The 26,170-nt window shown below is 37.3% G+C and overlaps 1 long non-coding RNA gene across 1 annotated transcript in view; it reads right to left on the bottom strand.

The window, feature by feature from the left end:
- Positions 1 to 4,982: 4,982 nt before the first annotated feature.
- Positions 4,983 to 26,170, bottom strand: part of LOC129528394 (uncharacterized) — a 66,550-nt gene continuing 45,362 nt past the window's right edge. The window contains exon 4 of the long non-coding RNA XR_008673669.2: positions 4,983 to 5,111. This is a non-coding gene — a long non-coding RNA (uncharacterized lncRNA). The remainder of the gene's footprint in view (positions 5,112 to 26,170) is intronic.

Genomic DNA, 26,170 nt, shown 5'->3' with positions numbered 1-26,170 from the left:
GACCTGCACTAAAGGTCTACATCCCACAGCCTGAGCTAAGGGATGAACAAAGGTTAATAAAAACACATAAAGGCAAGGCGGGAGGAGTCAGTCTCCCTTGCCTCTGTTTGTGGTGTCATTTGTCTCCCTGTTAAAATGCAATAAAGACAATAAAAGGAAATCAGCTGTGGAAAATGAAAGAGCCCTTTATTCATAAAAACAGTTCAAACGAGAAAAGTCTTTTAATGGGGATGAGACAACTACCATGCAAAACAGTGGGAGAGGGACACATAAAACTCTTAGGACAATTCATTAACCACAAATTATTGTAGGCAATTCAGATCTTTTCCCCCAAAACAGGTTTATGTTCTAACCATCAGCATGATAGATGCCTTCAAGCAAATTCTCAGACTGATGCTAAGGCAGCAGGCAAAAACAAGATATTTGAATACAGGATCTGCCCTAGCAATCTGAGGGTCCTTAGAAGAAACACGGTTCTGTAATGGACATGATAAAGGAAGCATGATAAAGAGAAATGGTAGAAGGAAGGCCACCTGGCTCACCCTTAGATCTGACTGCTTGCTCCACTTCAGCTAACTCACACCCCTAAATAAACAAATCTGTGACCTTGGGACAGCTAATCACCTTGTTTTTGGACCACTTCACCTAAAATGAAGGTAATAATATGTGCCTAATCTATCTATCATAGCTGTTATGATGCTTAATTTTTAAAAAGAAATATATATGTATAATGACTCCAAATTGTTCCTATTAAATCATGCCAGCCACTCAGACACCACACAGCCTGCACCCGCTGAAAGAGCAAGCCTGCTCTCAGCAACAATTGTGGACCCTTCATTTACTACCACCCCTACTTTTCCTCTTCCTCCCCATTCCTAAGCTTGCAGCATAACTTCACATTAAACTGTATGTTGAAAAGCTCTACAGTGAATGGAAACAAAATGCAATTTTGTTTTTCAACGTATAGTTTAATTTACATTTTTATCCCACCGCCCCATTAGAGGACTAAAATCTGAGATCCTACATGAGTTTTGGCAGGTTCCTTTCTGTTCTAATTGATGCACTGCCAATCTGTGCTTAGCCTGTAGGCCGCTAGCCATGTCCACCTGCCTCTTTCTGCTGAGATCTCCTCACCCCTCAAAAACAAAGGCCTCAGTGCCGCCCTTTCCTGGGCTCCACATTCAGTCCAAGGAAATACTCATGCTTCCTTTACCTCATGCTATAGTTTGAATGTGTCTCCCAAATTTCATGTGTTGAAAACTCAATCCCCAATGTGGCAGCATTAAAAATGGGTCCTTTAATAGTTGATTGGATCATTCATGAGGACTCTGCCCTCTTGAATAGATTAATCCATTCATGGATTAATGACTATCATGTGGTGTAACTGGTGGCTTTGTAAGAAGAGGAAGAGAAACCTGGGCTACCATGTCAGTGCTCTCAGCCACCCACTATGTGATGCCCTGCAGCACCCTGGGACTGCAGAAAGCCCCTACCAGCAAGAAGGCTTTCACCAGATGTATCACCTCAGCCTGGAACTTCTTGGCCTCCAGGACTGAAAGAAATTCCTTTTCTTTATAAATTACCTAGTTTCAGGTATTCTGTTGTAAGCAACAGAAAATTGATTAAGAGATCCCACAACCTCTGAGGAGCAGGCCAAGCTCAGTATTGCCTTCTTCTCATCCTGTCACCAAAGCAATATGGAAGCCATATTGAAAGTCATCCCGGTGGTCCCATTAGAGCTTGAAAAGTCTCACTTTAAGTATTGATAGCTTCAGTCTAATCTCCTTATCCTTTTTTCTCTCCATCCACAATCCACACTTCACAAGGTGAATGAGTACTCACATTCAGAAACAGAGTCCTGACCTGGTGTGGTGGCTCATGCCTGTAATCCCAACACTTTGGGATGCTGAGGCAGGCAGATCACCTGAAGTCAGGAGTTTGAGACCAGCCTGGCCAACATGGTGAAACCCCATCTCTACTAAAAATACAAAAATTAGCTGGGCATGGTGGCACACGCCTGTAATCCCAGCTACTCAGGAGGCTGAGGCACGAGAATTGCTGGAACCTGGGAGGCAGAGGTTGCAGGGAGCCAAGATTGCACCACTGCACTCCAGCCTAGGTGACAGGGTGAGACTCCATCTCAAAAAACAAAAACAAACAAAAACAAAAATCTCAGAAACAGGGTGCTGTGGAAAGCTTCAGTCATGTTCACTAGGTTAGATTAATTGAGGCATAAGAGAGTGTTAGTCATCTGGAAATTATCAAAGCATCAAAACCAAAGAGTCTACACAACTGGGTGCCTGAAGATCTGTTTTGACTCTGCCACCAACCAAGAACAAAAGGAAGAGGTTCACCACTCAGGGACATCACTTTCTCTGTATGTACACATTTTTCTGAGACAACTGGACAAAATGAAGATTTTTCACACTAAGTTTTTTCTTCAGGCTCATGTGGGAACCCACCATACCCCAGGACAGTCATGCATGAGACAGGTACAAATTCAGTATTATTCCTAATTCTGCCTCTCATTCTTCTGCAGCTTTGCGGTTCACCATTATTAATTGACATCAGAAAATCTAAACTAAAAGTGCTTATTTGATACACTGTATTAACCCAACCTCCGTCTTTTCTGGGATAGCAAAGTAAAGTCTATTTTACAAATACAGCAGTGGGCTGTCAAGCAGATAACGCTTCTGAAAAACACACAGAGAAAATAAAACAAAACAGAACAGAACAGCACTGCCCTCAGATACAACTGCTTTGTAGAGTCAGATCATGCTTGATTGGTTGTGGCTAAATCTTTCAACTACATGGGTGTCAGTTGCCTACTTGTAAAATAATTAGGCTAAAATTAATCATCTCTTAAGGCTACTTCCAGATCTAAAAGTCCACATCAGCATCACTCTGTAAGATACTGTTTTAAACTTTCTTTAATGTATCTTGCAAATTTTAATTTAGGAGTTTAGGAAAATACAGGATTAGTTGCCCCATTGCATCCTTGGTTGGCCATCTGTTCATGGGAACTAGGGTCAGATACAGTAAACTTGAGGTTATATTCAGCAAATCCAAGGGCATCTATAAGAATAGCATATCCAGTCTTTATCTTCTACAGGCAATCTGTTTCATTTGTTGTGTTTTTGTTAAAGGTATTAGACAATTATAATGGTAATGGCTATCACTTTGTGTTTCTGCTAAAGGTATTAGAGAATTATAATGGTAATGGCTATCACTAGAAGGCAAATTCCCTGAAGGCAAGGGACTTTTTTCTATTTTATTCTCCGCTATCCCTTATTTTTTTAAAAAAAGCAGATTTATTGAGATATAATTGTTATATTATTAAATTCAACAACTTAAAATATACAATTTAATTATTTTTAGTATATTCATAGAATTGTAGACCTATCACAAGATCTTCAATTGGGAAAATAAGAATGTTCTGGGTTTGAATAGTAGTGGTGGTGGTTTCACAACATGGGTTCTGTACTTAATGCTACTGAATTGTTTAGAATGGTTACTGTAGCAAATTTTATGTTGTGTGTATTTTACCACAATATAAAATTCCAGAAAAAAATCCCACTGAAGTACTTTTTAACATCATTTGTGTTTTCATTCTGCAGCTCAAGTATTATCACTGTTTACTGACTTGATTCTTTAATAGGTTCTGGGACCCTTATAGAATAGTCATCTTTGAAATCACTTGGACAGTAGTTTTCTCCAGGCAATGAAATTAGAGAAGATTTCCCCTTCTTCTTCAGATCGATCTATATTTTCTAAAATAAGCATGCATAACTCTTTAGACAGAAAACAATTATAAACATTATTTTTTAAATATTAGGAATATATGTAATTAGAACTTTTGAGTGAAAAATTGCAAAGGGCTTTTTAGAATCTGAGGAAGATAGAAACCTTCTGGAGATACTGCCTTCTCCTATGGCATTGAACCACATGCTTTTATGCTTATGGCTCATTTGTGAGATGTAACATTTTGCATTTATCCTGCCTTTCCTATACAAACTGTGTTACTTGGTTTATAAAATTTCTATTGGTAAACATATTTCAGAAATATATCCATAGATACACCTATGTATACATGTAACAGATGTATAAAGTAAGAATAATAGAGTTAGAACAGCCTCCTTTTGCAACCTTTAATGAACTGATGTATCTAGTCATTGATCATCACCACCTGCTAAAAGAGAGGCAACCAGAAAGTAAATGCTTAATAAGGAAAAGCACAGCAACCTTTATCAAGTAGAATTGCTACAAATAAACCTATCTGTATCTATCTGATTAAACCACTAGCACCAATGCTCAATTTACAGGAAAAACAGAGACTATAGGAAGATGTTAAGCAACACCATGGTGATACAATTATCAAAATCCAGATGGCAGAAAACTATACAGGATAAATAACCTGGTTCCTTCAACAATGGAAAGAATTAAAAAACTTTGGACTTGATTCACACAAATTGCTACAAAAATACAGTATTTGTAAGAAAATTTGAAATTTGAATAATGGCTAGGTATTTGATGATTTTAAATTATTATATTTACTTGTGACTGCAAATGTAGTTCTTTTTTAAAGTATTATGTTTTGGAAATACACTCTGAAATTGTTTTCAAAGGAAATAATTTGACTTCTGGGACTTGCTTCAAAAAATACTCAATAAGTGTAAGTGAATGGAGGTATTGAAACAATATTTGTCATGATTGTATAATTTCTGAAACTGAGTAGTGAGTGCATGGAGTTTTACTTTACTATTATTTCTAAATCTGCATATGATTGAAAAATTTCATGATACTTTAAAAATGTATTTCTCCAAATAAATGTAATGGTGAGAAGGGGTATTTGGAAGGTTTTGTTTGTTCATTAGTTTTCTAGCATTTAGTTTGTTTTTTATTCTTTTGAGTTTGAAGAATATACAAGATATAATTCACCAGAGTAAAATTTTCTATCTAGGTGCCTCCACTTACCACTGCCATATATGTAAACTGAAGAGGGAATTTTTTCATGACCATCCTTCTGGGAATCGCAGAAATGTGATAGATCTGGAACACTCTCCACAGTCTATGGGCTGATGTCATGTGGCTCTCTCATAAATGCCAAGGAGCTGTGAAATGGCAGAAAATACTCAATTTTACAACTATTTTTGAAAATCTTTAATATTCCTTATTTTAAAAGTACATTAGTACATCTGAGATAAAGTCAGAATGTAAAATGAATCAGGTTGTGAGCAGAATTATGGTGTAATAAAAACATGCGGCAGAACTGGACAGTGAAATAGCTTTGAATTTCATTGAAATGTGTTGTATCATTGATCATGGATATAAAGCACAGCATGTTTATGGATTTGGCAAGACAGAATGTACAGATTTTTTTTTTCCCCAGGACAAGCAGACATACTCTCGTACCTGTGGAAAATATATAAATATATTACAGCAGAAGAGATCATCACCATTATATTATAAAACATACAGTGCAGTGTAAAAACACACACACACACCCACAAAAACCATCAAATCATTTTAAGTAACTATATTTGTGGTAATGTTGATGCTATTATTCTGAGGCTGATGCATGTATATTGTTAGACAAAATTAATAATTACATTGATATTATTAAGAACCAGGAGTTTTGGCATATAAGAAAAAAAGATACATATGTTAGATCAAAGAGATTACATTTAAAAAAAACCTTGTAATCCTAAATTTAAATCTGAAGTTTTTTATCAGGTGAATTTTTGATGTATTTTATCATATACATTTAAAAAGCACCAAAACCGGTAGCAATGACTTCTCCCTAGCAACCAGATGATGATCTATAAGCATAATTTTCTACTAAAACAAACAAAAAAGGGAAAAATAGGGAGGAAGCCTTACAGCTATAGAGGAGTGGAGAGACCAACAAATCTTCTTACCTCCACAAGAAAAGGATAAAACTGGACACAATTGTCAAAAACAACCATCTTGGAACTCTAAAAATTGACTAAATGCAAAGAACAATTTGAGAAATACATATTTATGAAAAACTGGTAGTCCTTCAGCTACAAACAATAGCGTCTGTAATCTTGTCTGGAGCCAATATTCACCACCCATCCCAGCTTGGTCAATAATAATGACAGCATTGCTATTGTGCAGCTGGCCAGGAAACCTATAACTTTGATGCCAGACCAGGTGGGCTCAATTTCAGGCATAGGACAAAAACCTACAACAGGCAGCACTGTCAGTAGAAAATAAATGGGTGACTGACAGATCTACTAGCCTAAATTTGTGGTACTGGTTGGAGCAAATGGTAAACCAGGCATAAACTTAGTGGAGAGCTCTTAGGAATAAGAGGGCCATAGAAGAGATGAGAGAAGCTCTTCATGAACACCTGGCTGACTAGGAAGCTATACATGTGTGTGGGGCAAGACTAAGAAAGTTTGAGTTTAAAGTGAAAGTCACAGAAGACTTGAAAACTGACAACTTTGTGCCCACACCCAAAGACCAGTCAGCAGAGGGAGGAAGAATTATGGGCGCATGGAATTTGAGTATAGCCTATTCCAAATCACTGGATGACCACTAAGCTATGTAGACACTGGGATGACCCCTAGGAAGCCAGGCTAAATAACAAAAATAAAAAATCTTAGCATATATACAAATGGCCATATGCTACAGGGGAGATCAATTACACAGTTAAAGTTCAAGTGAGTTGCAAAAAAGAAAAAAGAAAGAAAAAGTAAAATCAGAACACAAAATTACTATATTACCTCATATGTCCAGTGTACAGCCAAAGATTAGAGTATACAAAAAATACTAAGTGTGAAACCATATTTAGAGAAAGTATAGACCAGATTTAGAAAAAAAAAACCACTGAATAGAACTAACTGTAAGTAGACTAAGAAGTAGGATTTTGCAGCAAAAATTTCATTATAGCTATTCTGAATATATTGCATAGAATTAAAAAAGATTTGAGGACAATGATTCAACAAATAAGGGATCTCAGTAAAGAAATAGAAAGCTAAAAATATCCAAAGGGAAATCTTTATGTTGAAAAATGTAATAACAAAAATGAAAAATTTACTAGATGGATTTAATAGCAAATTTGTGATGGCAGAAAAAATCATCAATGATTTTGATGAAAAAATAGAAATTAATTTACCTTAAGATTAGAAAATAGTTACAGAAAAATAAGCGGAGACTCAGAGACTTGTCAGAAAATTATACACATACTAAAGGGATTCAGAATGTGCCACCCCAAAATATTCCACTTTGGTGTATTGATTGTTTCGAACTGAAGGCACTTGAGAAACAGCAAATGCAGGAGGGGCTTTCTGACCTCCCCTTTCTATCTAAAAGCAGGTCATAAAATTTCCCATTAGAAAGTCATTTTCCCTTTAACACAGAGAAGAATATTCTACTCACTGCACAGTGGGAGTCAATATGAAAATGTATCTATAAAACCTACTAAAATAATTCTTATTTTCTATTATTTTCATGTATATATTTCATAGTCAGTTTCCCACAATTTACCACCACAGAAGTTTAAATCCCTTTTCCTTTGTCTTATCACTTCTTCACAAAATTATTATTTTTTTGGTAAATAGATTTATAAGCTCTCAGTCCTAATTGCTTCTTCACATCTTTATTTTTTCTATGAAGGCTGCCATATACATATAAAAACATTACATAAAATGTATATGCTTTTCTCCTGTTAATTTGTCTTATGTCTGTTTCATTTTCAGGCCAAATTCTCAGGCCTGGTGGCAGAGCCTAGCAAGGCAGATGAAAGCTTTTTTTCCTTTCCCATGATATAAACATACATGTAATGAGAGTCCCAGAAAGAGGAAAGAAAGAAAATGGCAGACAAATATATTTGACATGAACTTCTGTTTCCAGCTCTGATATCAAAAAATAATAGAAGTCATTACTCCCATCCTTTCAACAAGAAAAAAGTTGAACATACTGAAAAATGATGACTTTTCTTAGACCTGTTAGAGAACTGAAATCTAAAGGCAAACTACCACACCGAATCTGGCAAGACAACTTCAACCAAAGAGTTACAGCCAATACCTGCTGCCTTGGAGGAAGAGCCACTGGAGTAATGAACTGGTAGAAATATTTAAATGGTAATTTTGATTAATTGCTGGATCCAGGAAACTAACTTGAGAGTGAGAATATCCTAAGGGTTGCAGTCTTAGGGATACATACATTCTTTTTTTTTTTTTAACCACTAGGAATCTGATTATACTTTCACAGTGAAGCAGCAACAAAAATTCTCTTGTAGCTTTGGCAGGAAGAGGGTAAAAGTAACTATTGTGAAATACACCCAAAGTGCTCTCCATAACACAGATCTATGCTTTCAAGGGAGAAAGGCTACCAGAGCCTTATCCCTACCTGGGAGAAAACTATTTCCCTAACTACAGGCCTGTCTAGCCCTTGAGACTCACCTAAAGCTGGAAAATCTCAGTAAGTTATTTTCTAGATATCAACAAACTGATTCTAAAGTACATAAGGAGAAGCACAAGACCTAGAATCACCAGCACAGTACTAAAAAAGAAGATAATTAGAGAACTCACACTACTCAACTTCAAGGCTTACTATAAAGCTACAGTAATCAAGATAACATGGTGTTCAAAAAAGAATAGACACATACATGGATGAAATAGAATAGAGAGCTCAGAAATAGACCCCCACACATATTGTCGATTAATCTTTGACAAAGGAACAAGAGAAATTCAATGAAGAAAAGATAGTCTTTCAACAAATAGTCCTGAAACAAGTAGACATCCACATGAAAAAAAAAATCATACATCTTTCAAAAAAAACCTTACATCTTTCAAAAAAATTAATGAGAACGAGTGAATCTTAGATCTAAATGTAAAACATGAAACTATAAAACTTACAGAAGAAAACATGACAGAAAATCTAGGAGACCTTGGTTTGGCAATGAGTTTTCAGATTCAACATCAAAAATATGATTGATGAAAGAAAAAAAATTGTTAAGTTGGATTTAATTAAAATTGAGAACCTCTGTTCCATGAAAGACACTGTTAAGAGAATAAGAAGAATTAAAAGACAAGTTATAAACTAGGATAAAATGTTCACAAAACACTTATCTAATAAATGATTTGTATCCAAAACATAGAAAGAACTCTTAAAACTCTGCAATAAGAAAACAAAAAACCCAGTTAAAAAAAATAAAGATTCAAATAGACATCTCATACATAAATGACAAATAAGCACATGAAAAAGAAGCACAACACTATTTGTCACTAGGGAAATACAAATTAAAACAATAAAACAAAATAAAAGAGTAAAACAAAATAAAATGTTACTATACACTTATTAAAATGGCTAAAATCTGAAAATTCATAAAACCAGTTGAGGCAAGGATGCAAAGCAAAAGAAACTCTTCCATTTGCTGGTGGGAATGCAAAATGGTACAACTACTTTGGAAGCCAATTTGGCAGTCCTTACGAGGCTAACCATAGGGTTATCCTACAATCCACCAATTTTACTCCTACGTATGCACTAGAATAATTTGAGGTGAACACATCCACACAAAAGCCTGCATGTGAATGTTTATAGCAACTTTATTTGTAATAGACAAAAACCAGAAGCAACCAAGATGTCCTCCAAAAGTTGTGTAGATAATAGAACTGTGGTTTATTCACACAACGAAATATTATTCAGTGATAAAAAGAAATGAGCTATCAAGCTATGAAAAGGCATGGATGAATTACAAATTGCATATTGCTTAGTGAAATATTTTGAAAAGAATCTAAAAAGATTATAATTTCAATTAGATGACATTCTAGAAAGGAAAAACTATAGAAACAGTGAAAAGATCAGTATTTGTCAGGGGTCTAGAGAGATGAGAGGAAGGGTTGAATAGGTGAAACATAGGGAATTTCTAGGGTAGTGAACTATTCCATACGATAGGTAACTGTTAACACATGGTACTATGCATTTGTCAAAACCCACTGAACTTTACACAAAGGAATAGACCTTACTCTTTGGAGTAACCTTATTCATTAAGAGTAAACCTTAATGTATGCAACTTAAAAAATAATTCAGATGTTAGAGGAATCCCAGGATGGAATGGGATTCCTAACTATATTACAATCTAACTATATTACAAATGTATGCTATTTAATACAACCTCGAATAAAGCTGGGGAAAGGAGGCTGACCTGAGCAACTTTGGAAATTAGAGTAGTCTGTCAAACAATAGGCAAAAAGTCTAGAGAACTAATATATAGCATGAGGACTATAGGTGATAAAATCATGCTGTATTTGGGATTCATGACAAATGAATAGATTTTAGTTACCTTACCAAGAAAAAAAAAAGATAGTAAACATGTGAGATGATGAATTTATTAATTTGTTTCACTATAGTTAAATACTATAGTTAGATACTTTTTTTCTATCTCTGTGTATCCCATAACCTCATGGTGTATCCTTTAAATATACAGAATATTAATTTTAAAAAATATGGCTGTTCATAAGCACTATACTCTACTTGAAAAAGAACACATACCTAATGGAGGTATGAACTAATGATTCTGATACATACATGCTAGAATTGAACAATTAAGCAAATGAATTGTGGATGGTGAGAGCTAGGTTTCCTAATATTATAATCAGAGTTAACAAATCAGCACATGAAAGAGGCTATAATGATCCATGTGGTAATGAATTAGAATTGGAGACATCAGCATGGACTCGTGATTATTTTAATATAGATACAGATGGTTACATATGGAAATATTTCCAGATATATATGTATAATCATGGGAGAGTATACCCATATATATTTCCTTTCTCTGTTAGCCGAGAGGGCCTAAAAACAATGACACCAAAATAGCAACCAGCACTCTTAATGTCCAGACATTGGTTTCGGATAGCATTCTCCAAAAAAGGGGAACCAGAGCTTCTCAGAGAAATGGCTGATTCTAGGACTGGGGCAGGACATATGTAAGATGAACTTGGAGCAATTGCAGTGCCAGAAAATAAGAGAATGTTCTTACCAAATAAGAGCAACAAGAAGAAGAAAATAAATAGAAACAAAACCACAATGGTGGAATATTATCAAAGGGACACAGGAACAACTGAAAGCTTCTGATGGCCACAACTGGAAAAATTTGAGCAAGAAAATAATATCAAATTATAACCCAAAGTATAAAATAAATAAGTCCATATTGATGTAAAAAAATATTGAATACCTAAATAATTGGGGTAAAATAGACAAATTTTTCCTGCAGAATTCCAAGTAATTTCTATTGATACTCCTCCCTCAGGTTGTAGAGAATAACTTTACCTCTCCTCAAATATAGGATATACATAATGACTTTCTTTTAAATAATATAATACAGAAAGGGAGGAAAAAAATAACTTTACAGTGAAGTCTGACAAATTTGTTAGCCATGTGATCAAGGTCAACACCAACAGTGATAAGTTATGTTGGTTGATATACTTTGATAAAATGGCACTTTATTTCAATGATCTTTTTTCCAAAAACACATAATCTCAGTCTAATCATAAGAAAAACAGCAGACAAATCCCAATACAGGAACATTCTACAAAATACCTGTGCATTAACTCTGAAAGCTATCAAGATCATCAAAAACAAGGAAAGTCTAAGAAGCTGTCATTGCTAGGAAGAGCCTAAGGAGACATAGTGATTAAATGTAATGTGATATTCTGGAAAGAATCATGAAACAGAAAAAGAACATTAGGTAAAAACTATGAAAATCTGAAAAATGTATGGACTTCAGTCAATAATGTCTCCATATAAGATCATTAATTGTAACAAATAATAATGTAAGATGTTAATAATAGGAAATATTTGGTATCAAGTATATAGGAACTCTGTGTTAATTTCACAATTCTCTGTAAATCTAAAACTGTTCTAAAAATAAAGTTTATTTGAACAAGAATATTTAAAGAAGTAATCATTGAAGCTTCCTAATTTGATTAAAAACATTAATCTACAGATCCAAGACAATGAAACCCAAATAGACTAAAAACAAAGAGATAAACACCTCAACACATCATAGGCAAAGTGCAGTAAAACAAAGACAAAAGAAAATCTTGAAAGCAGCAAGACTCATTGTGCACAGGAATCACTGGTACTATTTAAAGTTGACTTTGATCAGAAACAATAGAAGCAAAAAGGCAGCGGAAGGACATAGGCAAAGTGCTGTCAACAAACAATTATCTAATCAAAAAGTCTATTCTTAAAAAAGGAAGGCAAAAATAAAACATTCCCAGATATACAAAGATCGAGAGAAATCATTGTTAACAGATCTGTATGACAAGAAACACTAAAGGAAGTCCTTCAGGCTGAAGGGAAATACCAGATGGCAATTTAAATTCACAGGAAGAAATGAAGAGTCACAAAAATGGTAAAAAACATAGGTAAGTAAAAGAGTATATAAATATATTTTCTTTCTAATTTTTATAATAAAAATAAAATTGTATAGGGCAATAAGAATAGTACTGTACTAGGGGTTTATAGCTTACAGGGAGATTGGAAGAAACTGAGCTATTTTAGAACATAGCTGCTATATTTTTCTGGAATTAGGTCAGTATTTACTTGAAATAGATTGAGATAAATTGAGGTGTATACTGTAATTTCTGGTAACTACTAAGAAAAGAACTCCAAAAACTTTGTATGTTTTGTTTGTTTTTTGTTTTGCTTTGTTTTGTTTTGAGACAGAGTCTTTCTCTGTCACCCATGCTGGAGTGCTGGAGTGCAAACACAGCTCAGTATGGCCTCAGCCTCCTGGGTTCAAGTGATCCTCTGCCTCAGCCTCCCCTGTAGCTGAGACTACAGGTGCACACCACCATCCCCAGATAACTTTTTGATTTTTTGTAGAGACAGGGTCTCACTTTGCTGCCCAGGCTGGTCTTCAACTCCTGGGCTCAAGTGATCCTCCCATCTCAGCCTATCAAAGTGCTGGGATTACAGGCATAAGCCACCATGCCTGGCCAAAAACATAGTCTTAAAAAAAATCAGCAGCTAGTAGATGTTTTTACCAAAGTGGGATCCCAGGAGTCAAAGAAATAAATCACAAGGAGAATTAGAAAATATCTTGAACTTATGTTCATGGGAATGATAGAGCTGGGAATAGTAGAGGCCAGGTGGCTGGCAGCACTTAATAATCATAAGCCAAGTGGTAAAAATTACCATAATAGGCAGCAAGGTTGGAATAGCAGCTAGGGCAGAACTATTCACTGAAAATGATAAGAAAACATAGTATGCCTAGGAACAAGATGGACAACCATTAAAACCATTGCTCAACAAATCATGATGAGAAAAGATAAACAATGGATGAACAGAGCTGAGATTATCCACTTAATGGATTTGGCCAGTTTCCAGACCTAAGTCAATTCTCAGACTCAGAATCCACCAACTGAAGAAGAGGCCAGGTCTTGATAAAGAAGGACTCTGTAACACCACAGAAAGTAGGCACAATAGTGTTCTTCACAGACTTTTTGAAATGGGATTTATTGCTCTTTACTTCGATAAACATGCCCTGGAGAAAGATGAATAACTAGATTATTTCCAAGACAGTTGTATATAGGATATGAAGTTAATGCCGAGAACCAGCTATCCACAGAAGTCCTTATGGTACCCTGTTAGAGTATAGGTCTCCAGTAATAAATGCAGTATTGGCCCAGAGCTATCTCACAATGGGTTTGATAACTCCATAAGCCCACCTGGTAGTTGTTTCTTAGTTAAAAACCATATAACCAGAAGGGACATACATTGCAGTTAAGAAAACTCATATTGGCTCCTTGACCTGAAAAGTAAAAGCTAATGTGTAGGAAAAGTCAAACGGAAAGCATCTAAAATTTGTCCCTTCAGTGAAGATAGTAATTTCTTCAAAACTGTATTGTATTCTGGGGAAGAAAAAAATGTGACTAGTGATACTTCCTAAGACAAAAAAAAAAAAAAAATCAATGGACCCTAAGATCATAACTGCCCACTGTATACTCCAAACTATTAGATGCATCAAATCATGAGATTGGGCAAGTCCAGTAACAATAAATCAAAAAGTGGAAATGCTATATCAGAAGTTAGGTTTGAGCAAATCCATGGGGCTCATACCTATGGTCTTATGAGACATTCACTATGACCATTTAATGGAAAAGAAAGAAGTTCAACCTTGGTTCATGGACGAATCAGCTTGAAATATAGGTAGAAACCAAAAATAGACTGCTGCTTCATGACAGCCCCACTCAGGAGTGGTTTTGCAAGAAAAAGATTAGAAGTCCTCTCAACGGCAGAGATTTGGGTGAAGAAACTTGCCATTCACTTTGGGTAGAATGTGAAGTGATCCGTGTACTATGTGAGGTACACTTTGGGTAGAATGGGAAGATGATACGTGTACTATGTGAGGTGGCAGATGACTTGCCTACCTGCTCAGAGGCCTTTAGGTTACAACATTGGAAAGCTAGTACAAGAATATCTTGGAAAGAGGCAAATGTTAGACCTAGGGTAGTGGATACAAAGTGTGAGAATTTTGATGTTGAATTTAATGCCCCAAATAAATCATCATTTGCAAAAGAGGTTCAAATAACCAAGTGGAGAAGATGCCTTTACCAGTATATGTCAGTTAGCCTCTCTCCTCAGACATCCAAGGACTTGTGCAATGGAATCAAGAATAAATTAGCCACAACAGGAGGTTAGGAAAATGGCAGATAGGAGGCAGGACTAAATTGCAGCTCCCACTTGGATGGACAGAGCAGCATATGGAGACTCACATTGTGAACTTTCTCTCCAAGAACTATCACAGGAACATACCAGGAAAGCCGAGTAAATCCACAGACCCTTTGAAGGAAGCAGATTGCTTCTGAAGGCCCTGGGAGACAGTCCAAAATCTGTGAGTACCCGAAGTGTAAAAGTGTGAAAGAGGGATCGTCCACCCCAAACACACACCCTTCACTGAGGAACCTGAAGGTCCGAATCACAGGAGAAAAATTTGATCTTACCTGGAGCTGAGACAATTTTGGATATCCGAGCAAAATACAGGGGTAGAAGCAGCAGCAGGATGAGCTGTGTGGTCTTTCTCAGATCCTAGGGAAGCCATTTCTGACTTTGTCTCACAGAGGTCCCTGGGAAGGGCTGCCAGATAAATGGAAAAGACTACTGGGAGAAGAAAACTTCCAGCTGAACTTTGTAACAATTTTGACCACGTGTGAAGTTTCCCATACAGAACTTAGGGGAGGAGGTGAATCTGGAGTGCAGACACAGCACTGAAGCCATGGCAGGTGGGGAGGTGCTGAGCCTGAAAAGCCCTGCTTACTTTCACAGCCAGGAGGCTGGCAGCCTGGGGCAAGTTCTCAGCCCTGCTCACTTGCTGCCTGGAAACAAACTTGGTGCTATTGAGGGGGCACATGGTGGAAGTAAGACTGGCCTCTGGGGTTGCGTGGGAGCTGGGTGAGGCCTGTAATTGCCAGCTTTCCCCCACTTCCCTGGAGACCTGCATGACAGAGCAGAGGCAGCCGTAATCCCCCTGAGAACATAACTCCATTGGCCTGGGAATGACACCACCATCTCCAACAGCAGCTGCAGCAAGTTCCACCCAAAGAGGGTCTGAGTTCAGTCATGCCTAACCCTGCCGGCCACCTGATGGTCTTTTTCAACCACCCTGGTTGCTGAAGACAGGATATATTCTCTTGGGAGCTCTAGGGACCCATCTACCACTTGATTCTCCTTATACCACCACAGCTGATACTGTCTTGTAAGTGCCACCTCCTGGCAGGAGGCCAATCAGCACAAGACTAGTGCAATAAACAAAACTATTAATACAACTAAGGATTCTCACAGGGTTCATTTCACTCCTCTGCCACCTCCACCAGAGGAGGTACTGCTATCCATGCCTGAGAGACCTGAAGGTGGTTCACATCACAGGACTCTGTGCAGATACCTCCCAGTACTAGTCTGGAGCCCAGTAGCTCCACTTGGTGGCTACGTCCAGAAGAGAAATGACAATCTCTGAAGTTTGGCTCTCAGGAAGCCACATCCCTAGGGAAAAAGGGAGAGCACTACATCAAGGGAGCACATTGTGTGACAGAATAATCTGAACTGCAGCCCTTGAGCCCCAGATCTTCCCTCTGACATAGTCTACCCAAATGAGAAGGAATCAGAAAAATAATTCTGGTAATATAACAGAACAAAGTTCTTTAACACCCCCTAAAAAATCACACTAGCTCACCAACAATGGATCCTAACCAAGAAGAAATCCCTGAATTGCCAGAAAAAGAATTCAGAAGGTCGGTTATTAAACTAATCAAGGAGGCATCAGAGAAAGGTGACATACAACTTAATGATATCAAAAAAATGATACAAGATATGAAGGAAAAATCTTCAGTGACATAGATAGCATGAAGAAAAAACAATCGCAACTTCTAGAAATAAAGAACACACTTAGAGAAATGCAAAATGCACTGGAAAGTCCCAGCAATAAAATTATACAAGCAGAAGAAAGAACTTCAGAGCTCAAAGACAAAGTTTTCAAACTAACCCCATCCAATACAGACAAAAAGAATCCAAAAAAATGTACAAAGCCTCCAAGAAGTTTGGGATTTTATTAAATGACCAAACCTAAGGATAATTGGTGTTCCTGAGAAAGAAGAGAAATCTAGGAGTCTGGAAAACTTGTAAGTGCCACCTCCTGGCAGGAGGCCAATCAGCACAAAACTAGTATAATAAACAAAACTTTATTTGAGGAATAATTGAGAAGAACATCCCTTACCTTGCTAGGGACGTAAACATCCAAATACAAGAATCTCAAAGAACACCTGGGAAATTTATTGCAAAAGGATCATCGCTTAGGAAGATAGTCATCAGGTTATATAAAGTCAAGATGAAGGAAAGAATCTTAAGAGCTGTGAAGCAAAAGCACCAGGTAACCTATAAAGGAAAACCTATCAGATTAACAGCAGATTTCTCAGCAGAAACCCTACAAGCTAGAAGGGACTGGGGCCCTATCTTCAGCCTCCTTAAACAAAACAATGATCAGCCAAGAATTTTGTATCCTGTGAAACTACACTTCATAAATGAAGGGAAGATACAGTCTTTTTCAGACAAACAAATGCTGAGAGAATTTGACACTACCAAGCCAGCACTACAAGAACTCCTAAACGGAGCTCTAAATCTTGAAACAAATCCTCAAAATACACCAAAATAGAACCTCCTGAAAGCATAGATGTCACAGGACCTATGAAACAAAAACACAATAAATTAAAAACAACAACAAGGTATTCAGGCAACAAATAGCATAATGAATAGAATAGTCTCTCACATCCCAATATTAACAAGGAATGTAAAGGGCTTAAATGCTCCACTTAAAAGATACAGAATGGCAGAATGGATAAGAATTCACCAACCAAGTGTCTGCTATATTCAGGAGACTCACCTAGCACATTAAGACTCACATAAACTTAAGGTAAAGGGGTGAAAAAAGATATAACCTGCAAATGGACACCAAAAGTGAGGAGGAATAGCTCTTCTTATACAAGACAAAACAAACTTTAAAGCAACAATAGTTTAAAAAGACAAAGAAAAAACATCATGTAATGATAAAAGGACTTGTCCAACAGGAAAATATCACAATCCTAAATATATATGCACCTAACACTGGAGCTCCCAAATTTATTAAACAACTACTGCTAGACCTAAGAAATAAGATGGACAACAACACAATAATAGTGGGGGACTTCAACTCTCCACTGACAGCAATAGATAGGCCATCAAGGCAGAAGGTCAATAAAGAAACAATGGATTTAAAGTATACCCTAAAACAAATGGACTTAACAGAATATTGTACCCAACAACTGCAGAATATACATTCTGTTCATCAGCACATGGAACATTTTCCAAGATAGACCATATGATAGGCCACAAAACAAGTCTCAATAAATTTTTTAAAAATTGAAATTATATCAAGTACTTTCTGGATCACAGTAGAATAAAGTTGGAAATCAACTCCAAAAAGCATCAATCAAAACCATGTAAATACATGGAAAATAAATAACCTGCTCCTGAATGATTATTGGGCCCACAATGAAATCAAGATGGAATTTAAAAATTATTTGAACTGAACAATAATAGTGACACAATCTATCAAAACTTCTGGGATACAGCAAAGGTGGTGCTAAGAGGAAAGTTCATAGCCTGAAATGCCTGCGTCGAAAAGTCTAAAAAGCACAAATAGACAATCTCCCATTATGAGTACTTGGCTGTGGTGGTACCATGTTGTGCTTTCCGTAAAAATCAATTGTTATGAGGGCCAAAAAAGAACTGCTGTGAAACCTGATGGGAGTTTAACTCTAACCAGTTTCCAGATTGTAAAGTGATTGCTTTTGGGTTTCTACTGTTTCCCATTCTCATTACACTCTTTGTCACCAGAATGGATTTATGTGGTGCCATATTCTGCACACATTACAATGTTTGTCAAGATAATGAATAGTCTGAAAATTTGAATTTCCAATACAGTCAGTGAATTATGAAAGTGTGTCTTAAAATATTTCCTCACTCTGTTCACTTACCCAACAGTCTCAGCTCTCCCTCCTCTCAAAAGCCTAACTGTTGCCAGGAAGAGGCCTGAGAGGTCAGCAAAGCAAAGATTAGAATATTGAAAAGGTCAGCATAGCAAGGCCACTTCTTTAATTCACACCGCATATTAGACATTAAAATTCTAGGTCCTCACTCTTACCACAAATGAGAATAAAAAATAGCATAAAATTAATCAGCAACACTTCTTAAAGTGACAAATTTCTTTGGTTATTAATTTCTTTGGTATTCATTACAATAACATTAATCATGAAAAACTCTTTGAATGTGAAAGTAGCCATTATGTGCAGTTCCATAGGAATTTGGTGGTAATTAAGCATTCATTAATGTCCATTTACAATGAAGTGTTACTATATTAATCCACTTTTCTGTGACAAAACCTGTAACAGGTGAAAGACATAAGTCTGTTTCCTCTGTAGACTTTCCATTTCAATTGTGAAGCCAACTTATGTCTTCAGTTAAGACTAAAATTTTAAGTGGTCTCCTGATTATTGTGGCTAGTCTTTGAGTCCAAGGTTCAAAGAACGTGAAAAATCAAGATTATTCTGGGTACCAAGGAGCATAATACAGTTTTTAAAACTTACGTCATTGTTTAAGATGAGTTTTTGCATTAGCTTACAGGTTACTCTAGCCAACTCAGTGACACTGAATGTAGGATTCAGTCTTCCTTGAGGTAAGTAGCTTGATACTATTCCATGCCTCAAACCCTATCCCTACTCCTGGCTTGTTGTCTTGTTGCAAGTGGTTAAAATGAATAGATAATATCCATTCTGGTTACAAAGACTGCAATGTTAATGGAAAATATTAGAAACCCAAAGCAATGACTATTGTCTGGTAAAAACAAAGAAGTCTCTACTGGAATAACAGTCAACTTTTTAACAACACCAATATCATTATCACCGACAATAGTAGTCGATGATAATATCATCGACTACTATTGGACACTTACTCTATTCTAGGCATTACTGCAAGAAATTAACATGCATGAGTTAATTTAATTAATTAACAACTCTAGAAAAACAGCACTATTATTAGCTCTATTTTATATAGATTAGGAGAGGAACACAGGACAGGAAGCCAGCAACTGGCTGAGCTAAAATTGAAACCTGCCAATCTGGCTCCAGAATCTATCTTCCGAGGAATTACACTTTGCTGCCTCTTATATTGCCAGATAGGCTGTTTGCAAGAATATTGAGTAAGATGGTAAACAAAATAACAGGACTAGCATGCACACACATGCGCGTGCACACACACACACAAACACAAACACAGACACACATATACCCTTCAATTTCCTAAGGATTCAGGGAAAACAAGAAATTTGTCCCTGTAAATGAGAGCTTTCCAAAACATGAATGCTGCAACAGGTTCCAGGAGATATTGATGCCTTTGGCCCTGGGGCAGCCAGATGGGGTCTAGGGTAGCCAAAGCCAGGTCAGTTGCAACCCCAATCTGCTGCTTCCAGGCTCCTTGGAGCGTTTTGGAGAGAAGCAGGGTCTGAGGTTCTACATACCTCCAGGCCACTGACAAGATGAGTGATGTCTGTCATTGTTGCTGTGTGCCCAGTTAGGCTGAATGCAGACAGGGAGGTGCTGTACTACTTGGCATTACACCTCAGAAGCCAGCTGCAACGCACAGCCTTGCTGTGGAAATGGAGGAAACAGCCAACAACGCTTCTAGAAAATGTCATGTTGTGAATGGTCAAGGAGTGCTATCCAGGCCAAGATGTGGCCAGTTGGGAGTGGTGGTGGGGGCGTGAGGGGAGACGAGGGGCCAGGCACAAGTGCCTAGTATGCTAAGTGCCAGGCAGCACCCTGACTCCCTGCCTTCATAGATGTCAAAACTTCTATCAATTTGCAGCCAATGTGCCCTTTTAATAGAATCCAAACTATCTGCAGTGTGACAGCTCTAACAATGCATGCACATTCTACAAATTAGAACTCCATCGTTATTTCTAAATACTTGATAGAAAAAGTCCAATTAGATTTGAATCTTTTCACATTATCACAGGAAATTTTAGTCCATGAAAGAAAAGGAAGGGCTGTTAGATCCTTCAACGTAATGTCAACTGTTGTAAATTGTAAAATAATCACAAAAAATGTTTTAAGTTTTTGTAAAACCATTGTGAAATAAAACTTCTTTGTCTACAAAGACAATGAAGCATTTGAAGACATCATTAAAAACTCTTTTCAGAAATTGTATGTAATCATTTCAAGCATTAACCTTCACACTAAAAAGGTATATTCATGGAAGAAATCCTAGTTTTCATAATAAAATAAATAGAAATTCATCTGAAATTTTGTAAATATTTAATACTTACTATGTTCTTTCATTTTTTGTATTTACTGTTCTTACATAATATAAAGAAAAGGTAACGACCATTTTAGCCAAGTCCTGTAAGAATTTCCTAAATCCCCTCAGCATATCCCAGAATGCCATACAAATATTCTCATGCTTTTCCTGGGGTTTGTGGAAGAGAAGATACAACAGGAGCTTGCAAAATCACCCAAGGAAGAACAGAAAGCTTTAAAGTCCGCCTGCCTTTCTAAATGTTTTAAAATATTTATCATGCCCATGAAGACATTTTTAAAGTGATAACTTCTCACCAGATTAAAAGGTAAACTCAGCTGAGCAGAGGGAATCAGGTTTTGAACTTGACAGGCCAGGTAGGCTGCCTGGAGCCTGACAAAACCTCTCTTTGAAGATCCTTGCAATGCACATGCAAGTACCTGGCAGTTATACTGGGGAAGAGGCATTTTTTTTTATTCCAACTATAAAATCCTTGCCTTCCTAGAATTTTGCTACACATCTACAGCATCTACCACCCTGGTTATCCCTTTAGAAAAAAAAAAAAAAAAAGGAACAGGTATTCTGCGGCTGCCCACTGAGCCTGGGGGTCCTAGTTACACATAAGCCCTTGTGAATATGGGCCACCCCATGAGTCACGGAGTGAGGGAAGGCTACCCGCTGTCACCTCCCCTTGTGTGGGCAAGGGTGATTGCCTATGGAGGAGTCTCTCGATCTCCTTGAAGAAAGAAGCTCTTTTTTTCATAATACTTAGTAGAAAGGTCAGATGGCATATAGATTCCCTCTGCCATGTATTTGCTGAGTCTGTTGGACAAAGTACTAAACCATATTGAAACTGTTTCCTCATCTCTAAAATGGGAATAGACTTACATATGTCATATGGTCTTTGTAAAGATTCATGAGAATAAGGTTCATTAGGAACACTGCAAGGTCGTCAATATATTTTAACCAATAAAAATGATAGTTATTATAAATGTTTCTTGGACTAAATTGTTAAAAGTATCATTTAAAGTGTTAACTAGCCTCAAAAGTTCTATTTTTACCTGGATTGATAGAGTCACAAGATAATGTGTGTGTAAATAAATGTGACAATTTTCTCATCAAAGCAATGGGCTCTGTAATTCTCTCCTTCAGGCCTGAAAACCTCAGGTGAGTTTATCACTAGTTTCTTTCCCTTTCTCCTCCTCATCCTTTATGACCTAATGGGATGAGGCCAGAAAAAACCTCCCTGTAATATTGGCTCTCCCTTTTTTCCTGAAGTGGGCTGAACTGGTACATCTGAAGCTTATAACCTATCCTTTAAGCAGCAGGCTCCTCCACTGACCTTCACATCCAGTTAGAAAGCTTCTGATTCAGGGCCACCTCACCCACCTCACTTTTCTAACTGTCTAAGTCTATTCGGACTGCTATAACAAAATACCTTAGAATGGGTAATTTATAAACAACAGAAATTTATTGCTCACAGTTCTTGAGGCTGGGAAGTCCAAGATCAAGGTGCCAGATGATTCAGTGTCTGAGAAGGGCCACGTCCCTCACCGGTGCTGCCTTCTTGCTGTCTTCACATGGCAGAAGAGGCAAACAAGCTTTTTGGGTCTTTTTAATAAGAGCATTACTCCCATTGATGAGGGCTTTGCCCTCATGTCCTAATCACCTCCTATTAGGGATTGGTTTTCAACATACAAATTTTAAGGGGACACATTCAGACCATGCCACTTAAATTTTCTTCTGTTGTTTCTTACTTTTCCTGCCCTTATGAATACTCACTCTCCTTGCATCTACTTCCAAGAATAGTTGACTACCTTCTTTGACTCACTGTTTTTCACTACTTAGCTGCTCCCTAGTTGTTACCCTAATTTCCAGATTTCCCAACCCCGGATTTCCCCTAACTTTAAAGCCCCTAAGTTTGTATTCACTTATTTCTCAGTCACCAGACCAACCCCTTTCTTTTTGCCCACCATGATGGTGCAAGAAGCTGTCACTCTGTCACTGGAACCTGTCCCTTATTCCCTTCCATCACATCTCCTTCCACTCCCTGCCTCAGGAGGGTCACAAGAAATCTTCTGTTCTTTCTGAAAGATGATGAGATCCAAACATAACATACTGAAGACCTGAGAGCTACCCCAAACTGTGAGATCTCCTCCCTCTTGCCTTTGTTTTAAACAGCCAGCATGAAAATGCATGGGACCTATAATATGAGGTTAAGAAAAAGGTACGATACAAGAGTTTACAAAGAGTTTCATTATAACTGTGTAAAAACAATTATGTTTGCCTGTGTTTTTCTTGTGCCTAGCACAATGTCTACATGTTGTAGATGTTCCATAAATATCTGATGCATACACTTATCAGTTAATGAATGTATAAATAAAATACTAGAAGGGAATATGCCCAAATGGTTGTCTTTGAGTGATAGGATTATAAATCCTTGTTGTTTTTCTCTACTGTTCTGTATTTTTTAAGTTTACTGTAATCATCATTCATGGCTTATACAATTGCAAAAGAACTTTATTGGGAAAAGAAATAGTCAAGTTCATTCTCAGTACATATGGAGATTTCCTTATAAAACACTTTTTGAAACCAAAAAGGCAGAACAAATCCAGGGTGCTAGAGAATGGTGGGGACCTTTATTGGGAACTAGTTAACTTTGATTTCTTTATCTGTTGCTAATTACATCTGTGTGTTCATTTTGTGGAAATTGGAAATGTACACATTTGTGTACTTTTCTGCATTAATATTAAACTTCAATAGAAAGGTTACCTTTGAAACTTAGAAAGAAAACTAATTGTCTTTCAAGTAAAACACTTCAGAAGAAAACAGTTTAATTTTAAAGTTTTAGTCTACTGATTCTAACCTCATTCTATTCATAGAAAAGAAATATGAGTATAAAAATAAAGAAGAGAATAAGTGTCACACCACAGCAGTTGAGTAATATTTGAAATGAAAAAGTATTAAGTTAGGAGGAGTAATTATTGCCATGTTAAAACTCAAGTTTTCAATCATTAAAAACAATCATGCTCATCTGACAAAGGGCTAATATCCAGAATCTACAATGAACTCGAACAAATTTACAAGAAAAAAACAAACAACACCATCAAAAAGTGGGCAAAGGATATGAACAGACACTTCTCAAAATAAGACATTTATGCAGCCAAAAAACACATGAAAAAATGCTCATCATCACTGGCCATCAGAGAAATGCAAATCAAAACCACAATGAGATACCATCTCACAGCAGTTAGAATGGCAATCATTAAAAAGTCAGGAAACAACAGGTGCTGGAGAGGTGGAGAAATAGGAACACTTTTACACTGTTGGTGGGAGTGTAAACTAGTTCAACCATTGTGGAAGTCAGTGTGGTGATTCCTCAGGGATCTAGAACTAGAAATACCATTTGACCCAGCCATCCCATTACTGGGTATATACCCAAAGGATTATAAATCATGCTGCTATAAAGACACATGCACACGTATGTTTATTGCAGCACTATTCACAATAGCAAAGACTTGGAACCAACCCAAATGTCCAACAATGATAGACTGGATTAAGAAAGTGTGGCACATATACACCATGGAATACTATGCAGCCATAAAAAATGATGAGTTCATGTCCTTTGTAGGGACATGGATGAAGCTGGAAACCATCATTCTCAGCAAACTATCGCAAGGACAAAAAACCAAACACCTCATGTTCTCACTCATAGGTTGGAATTGAACAATGAGAATACATGGACACAGGAAGGGGCACATCACACACCGGGGACTGTTGTGGGGTGGGGGGAGTGGGGAGGGATAGCATTAGGAGATATACCTAATGCTAAATGACAAGTTAATGGGTGCAGCACACCAACATGGCACATGTATACATATGTAACAAACCTGCACGTTGTGCACATGTACCCTAAAACTTAAAGTATAATAATAAAATTTAATTTAATTAAAAAAAATCATGCAATTATCTAACATACTAATACAATTGGAATAGGTAATATTTGCTTTTTCTTTAATTAAAATGTGATTTATTAGACTTCTGACCTTGCTATCTCTAAGGTGACTGTTCTCTCTCTCAAAACCAAAAGGCTTTTTATACTCACTGGTTGTATTAGTCTGTTCTCATGCTGCTGATACTCGATAGTGGGTAATTTATGTCTCAAGACATACTAGAGACTGGCTAATTTTTAAGTATGTCTGGGTATAAGTATGTCTTGAGACATACTTGAGACTGGGTAATTTATAAGTATGTCTCGAGTCATACTTGAGACTGGGTAAAGTCTTTTTTTTATGAAGAAGAAAAGGTGTAATGTACTCACAGTTCCACGTGGCTGGGGAGGCCTCACAATCATGGTGGAAGGCAAAAGCCACCTCTTACATGGTGGCAGACAAGAGAGAAATGAGAACCAAGATAAAGGGGAAATACTTTATAAAACCATTAGATCTTGTGAAGCTTATTCACTACCATGATAATGGTATGGGGTAACCTACTCCCATGATTCAGTTATCTCCCACCTGGTCCCTCTCACAACACATGGAATTATGGGAGCCACAATTCAAGATGATATCTGGGTGGGGACACAGCCAAACTGTATCATCCTGGCCCCTCCCAAATCCCACATTCTCACATTTCAAAATGAATCATGCCTTCCCAAAAGTCTCCCAAAGTCTTAGCTCATTTCAGCATTAACTCTAAAGTCCACAGTCCAAAGTCTCATGTGAGACAAGGCAAGTTTCTTCCACCAATGAACCTGTAAATCAAAGCAAGTTGTCACTTCCTAGATATAATGGGGTCACAGGAATTGGGCAAATACAGCCATTCTAAATGGGAGAAATTGGCCAAAGGGGATACAGGCCACATATAAGTCCAAAATCCAGCAGGGCAGTCAAATCTTAAAGCTCCAAAATGATCTCCTTTGACACCATGTCTCACAGCCAGGTTACGCTGATGCAAGACGTGGGTTCCCATGGTTATGGACAGCTCCACCCCTGTGGATTTGCAGGGTACAGCCTCTTTCTTGGGCTGGTGTTGAGTGTCTGTGGCTTTTCCAGATGCATGGTGCAAGCTGTCAGTGGATCCATCATTCTGAAGTCTGGAGGACAGTGGCCCTCTTCTCACAGCTCCAGTAGGCAGTGCCCCAGTGGTGACTCTGTGTGGGGGCTTCAACCCCACATTTCCCTTCTGCACTGCCCCAGCAGAGGTTCCCTATGAGGGCATCGCCCCTGCAGCAAACTTCTGCCTGGATATCCAGGCATTTCAACACATCCTCTGAAATCTAGTCAGAGGTTTCCAAACTTCAATTCTTGACTTC

Source organism: Gorilla gorilla, chromosome 17, assembly GCF_029281585.2.
Source record: "Gorilla gorilla gorilla isolate KB3781 chromosome 17, NHGRI_mGorGor1-v2.1_pri, whole genome shotgun sequence".
Taxonomy (NCBI): domain Eukaryota; kingdom Metazoa; phylum Chordata; class Mammalia; order Primates; family Hominidae; genus Gorilla; species Gorilla gorilla.
Note: the sequence above shows the minus strand (reverse complement) of the source record. Positions and strands in the feature narration are given on the sequence as shown.